At 42.2% G+C, this 5,078-nt stretch overlaps 1 long non-coding RNA gene across 1 annotated transcript in view; it reads left to right on the forward strand.

Annotated features, from left to right (window-relative positions):
* Positions 1-931, forward strand: part of LOC108316050 — a 1,305-nt gene extending 374 nt beyond the window's left edge. The window contains exon 2 of the long non-coding RNA XR_001830161.2: positions 23-931. This is a non-coding gene — a long non-coding RNA (uncharacterized LOC108316050). The remainder of the gene's footprint in view (positions 1-22) is intronic.
* The last annotated feature ends 4,147 nt before the right edge of the window (positions 932-5,078 follow it).

Raw genomic sequence — 5,078 nt, forward strand, 5'->3', positions numbered from 1 at the left:
AAAAAAAAAAAAAAAAAAAAAGGAAGTTTAGTAAATAGGAAATGTAAGACGTTAACAAGTGAGTCTTCCTTGTTTTCTACCTTAGTCGTTTTAATGGAATCCAGTGATTTCATATTCTCCCATTTACACAAATCAAAAATTCACAGATCATTTGAAGAGTTAGACGGGAACTGAGAAGGCCTGTATCCCAAGCAACTATATAGTACAGAATCTTGGGAACAGCTTGCCTCAGAGATGACCATTTTGGCTTTTGTTTGAATTATAAATCTTATACCTGCCTCACCTTTTAGACATCCTTAATTGTTCCCTAAATTTGCTTCCCTGTAATGTCTGTCTGGACCTGCCATCTCTTGCTCCAAAGAACAAAAACAAAAAACCCTTTCTTGATGAGAATCTGCTCTTCATCTCCTATCCCTCTAAATCTTCCATTTGCCACATTTACCATCAGCCAGTTTAAGGAGGAGGCACTGTAGTCTGAGTGAGGAGGGATGAAAAGATGAAGAGATGGGGCTCTACTTCTGCCTCTTGCATTGATCATACTGGTGACTTTGGGTGAGCCACTTTTCCACTGGGGCCTCAGTTCCTTTCTTGTAATGTGAGGAAGATAGACTTAGATGATTTTTTTTTTTTTTTTTTAGACAGAAATTTTTGTTGCACAGGCTGGAGTGCAGTGGCACGGTCACAGCTCACTGTAGACTTGACCTCCTGGGTTCAAGCGATCCTCCCACCTTAGCTTCCCAAAGTGTTAGAATTACAGGCATGAGCCACTGACCCCAGCCTAGATGACCGTTAAGATTACTTCCAGCCCTCTATTCTGTAGTTCTTAACTTTTCAGCTGAGGCCTGTATTAAATGGTTTGATTTGTCATCTTCTGTCTGCCCCCTTGTGGACATTGTTTTGGGAAGAAAATAAAATTCTAATTACCTGAAGAGCAATATAATGACCATCTATCCCACCCTCCAAAAATTCACTTGCATCACACTGTTTGTTTTCAATTATTCATGTTCACTTCTAGTCCTCATTCATAAACGTACATCCTTTAACATGGTTGAATCATATCAGGGGCATAATTTTGTACTTTTTCCCTCCTTCCTGATAATGTCTTTACAGTAAAATGTAAAAATGCTTGGGATTCAATGAACTTTTAAAATATTACTATAAAGACTTTGTCATTATATAGTTAATTGAGATATAATTCATATAGCTTAAACTTCACCCTTTAAAAGTGTACAATTCGCCGGGCACGGTGGCTCACGCCTATAATCCCAGCACTTTGGGAGGCCAAGGCGGGTGGATCACGAGGTCAAGAGATCGAGGCCATTCTGATCAACATGGTGAAACCCCGTCTCTACTAAAAATATAAAAATTAGCTGGGCATGGTGGTACGCGCCTGTAGTCCCACCTACTGGGGAGGCTGAAGCAGGAGAATTGCTTGAACACGGGAGGCGGAGGTTGCAGTGAGCTGAGATTGTGCCATTGCACTTGAACCTGGGTAACAAGAGAGAAATTCCATCTCAAAAAAAAAAAAAAAAGTTCAATTCAGTAGTTTCTGATATATTCACAAGGTTGTATAATCATCACCACTATTTAATTCTAGAATATTTTACCATGCCAAAAAGAAACCTCATACTCCTTAGCAATCAATCTCTGTTTCTTCTTCCTCCTAGCCTCTGCAATCACTGATCTACTTTCTGATTCTCTAGATTTGCCTATCATGGACATTTTATTTAAACAGCATCACACAATATGCTGCCCTTTCTGTGTGTCTGGCTTCTTTCATTGAACATAGTGTTTCCAAGACTCAAATATGGGCTGGGCACAGTGGCTCATGCCTGTAATCCCAGCACTTTGGGAGGCTGAGGCAGGTGGATCACCTGAGGTCAGGAGTTCGAGACCAGCCTGACCAACATGGTGAAGCGCTGTCTCTACTAAAAATACAAAAATTAGCCAGGTGTGGTCGCATGCATCAAGTCCCAGCTACTTGGGAGGCTGAGGCAGCAGAATGCTTGAACCTGGGAGGTGGAGGAGGTTGCGGTGAGCTTGGATCACACCACTGCACTCCAGTCTGAGCGACAGAAAAAGAGAAAAAAAAGATTCAGCCGGGCGCGGTGGCTCAAGCCTGTAATCCCAGCACTTTGGGAGGCCGAGGCGGGTGGATCATGAGGTCAAGAGATCGAGACCATCCTAGTCAACATGGTGAAACCCCATCTCTACTAAAAATACAAAAAATCAGCTGGGCATGGTGGTGCGTGCCTGTAATCCCAGCTACTCAGGAGGCTGAGGCAGGAGAATTGCCTGAACCCAGGAGGCGGAGGTTGCGGTGAGCGAGATCGTGCCATTGCACTCCAGCCTGGGTAACATAAGTGAAACTCCGTCTCAAAAAAAAAAAAAAAAAAAAGATTCAAATATGTTGAAGCATGCGTTATCTTATATTTATTTTTTACAACACATCATTATATCTTAATGCTGTATAATATTCCCTTTTGGAGAAACATTTATATAATGTTGTTGTAAAGAATGAGGCATCAATATCTTCATGCCTCTAATTCATCTCTTCTTTTGAATTATTTTTTTAGAATAAATTCCCATGGGTGGGATTACTGGGTCAAAGGGTATGAACATTTTTTATAGCTCTTGTCAATATTGCTCTTAAACTGTGGTGCCCAGAACTAAATGCAATTCTGAGATGTGTTCAGACAGAATAGGGTACTGTGGGGCTATTATTACATTCTCAAGGTCTGAACAATATATCATCCTTTAAATCCAGCAGCCTAAAAATTTATCAGCTTTTTTTGGTTGCTATGTAAGTGTGACTCATTGAACTTATAGTCAACTGAGGCCCTTAGATCTTTTCCTAAGCACTGTGTCTTAGAGCTATGTTTGCATCTACTCTAGGACCCAGGAGGCTTTTGAGGACTCACTGACTTTAATCTAGTACTGTATGTCTTAGTTTTCTTTTCTTTCTTTCTTTTTTTTTTTTTTGACGGATTCTTGCTCTGTTGCCCAGGATGGAGTGCAGTGGTATGATGTTGGCTCACTGCAACCTCTGCCTCCCGGGTTCCAGGGATTCTCCTGCCTCAGCCTCCTGAGTATCTGGGACTACAGGCACGTGCCACCACACCCAGCTAAGTTTTTGTATTTTTAGTAGAGACGGAGTTTCACCGTGTTAGCGAGGATGGTCTCAATCTCCTGACCTCATGATCCTCCTGTGTCAGCCTCCCAAAGTGCTGGGATTACAGCCGTGAGCCACTGCCTGCTGCCCTTAGTTTTCTTTCCTCTTGAACAATGGGGTGGTCCTAATAAGCTTGTAGAGGTGTGGTTTGTTGTAGTCTTAGCTAGGAACTGCAGATGGCGCTACAAGGCTGTCACAGGGTAAAATATGTCCCTCGCTTGCCCCCTTCACTTAAAAAAAAATGTGGTAGTGGCACCTCCAAAGCAGGTTTGTTACCAGAGTTCAGTCCTCTCCTTTTGCTGAGAAGGAGCAAGAAACTATGAAGTTGGATCCGGGGTGTTATTCAAGGCAAGCTCCAGTTGAAACATGCTTTTCATTTGTCATGTAATCTCCTAGGGGAATCTAGAGCTATCTATTTCATGTTAGAACTCTGAACACACATCTCATGCCACTGCTTTGGCTTTTGAAGTTCACACCCTGAGAAGCTGATTTAAAAAATTTTTTCTTTTGCTTCATGTTCCCTGCAATCTTTCTCTTAGCCACTGCAAGGGATTGAAAGCTGTTCAACTGCTTTTTGTTTCGTTTTTGCTAAGATGAGTTTTGAGCAATAAAAGTAGAAAATTTATGTAGGGTTCCAGCTAAATGATATTTCATTTCAATAATTTGTTCTCTCCTTTCTTTCTCATTCATCTCCTTCCCCACCTTTCATTCACCTTTTCTGTAGTCCATCTGCTTATTTGCAAACTAACATGACTCTAAGCAAGGATTTTGGACTTTCTGGGTTTAAATCTTACTGACAAGTTTCAACAGAATAAAGCAGTGCCCTGTATGTGAAACTTGGAAGAGGATATTTTAACCCACTCTATGCCAAACCTCAGTTCCAATTCTGGGCTGAGAAAGTTTGTAAAGAACATCTTCTGCTGGGCAGTGACTGAGTCAGCATGTGAGCTTGGTTTTGCAAGCACCACCTAAAAGGGCATTTTTCCTAGTATCAATAGCTCAGTCACCTTTCAGGTGAATTAGTACCAGAAAAGGAATGGGAGGTGGGCGTGATGATGGGCTGAGGTGGGGGGATTACTTGAGCCCGGGAGTTCAAGGCTGCTATGATTTTGCCACTGTACTCCAACCTAGGCAACAGAACAAAACCCTTCCTCAAATACATACATAAATAATTTATTAATCTGTCACAAGAGTGAGAAGAAAAAGGCCAGGCATAGTGGCTCATGCCTATAATCCTAAGACTTTGGGAGGCTGAGGCAGGAGAATCACTCGAACCCCAGGGGGAGGATTGCTTGAGTTGACCAGCCTGGGCAACACAGGGAGGCCCCATATCTACCAAAAAAAAAAAAAAAAAAATTTAGCCATGCCTGGTGATTCACACCTGCAGTCCAAGCTACTGGGAAGGCTGGAGTGGGAGGATCAGTTGAACTTGGGAGTTGGAGGCTGCAGTAAGCAACGATCCCACCACTGCACTCCAGCCTGGGCAACAGAGTGAGACCCCTGGTCTCTTAAAAAAAAAAAAAAAAAGGAATGGGAAGGGGTTGCAGCACATGTCATACAAATGTCTTCAGTTCAGACATTTCCCAGTCACAGATCTGAGGGCCAGTGAGGCTTGTTTTACTCCCCCATTCCTCCTTCGGTATCGTTATCCACTTTAGACTTGGTTTCTCTTGCTTTTTTCTCTTTCCCTCCCAGGAACCACAGGAAAGGCTGTATGTTTGATATTTAGTAAATTTTATTCAGTGATAGCAAACTCACTTCCTCTTAGCAGTTGACTTTTCTTGCACAGCCAAGATGATTGATCATTTCAGACCCATCTCCCTTCAGGCTCTAATTCTTCTCCATCAATATGTTTCTTGTTTTGATATTTCTGCCTTTGGCTGATGTTCTTCTTTCCTATAATTCT

This window comes from Cebus imitator, unplaced genomic scaffold, assembly GCF_001604975.1.
Source record: "Cebus imitator isolate Cc_AM_T3 unplaced genomic scaffold, Cebus_imitator-1.0 Scaffold181, whole genome shotgun sequence".
Classification (NCBI taxonomy): domain Eukaryota; kingdom Metazoa; phylum Chordata; class Mammalia; order Primates; family Cebidae; genus Cebus; species Cebus imitator.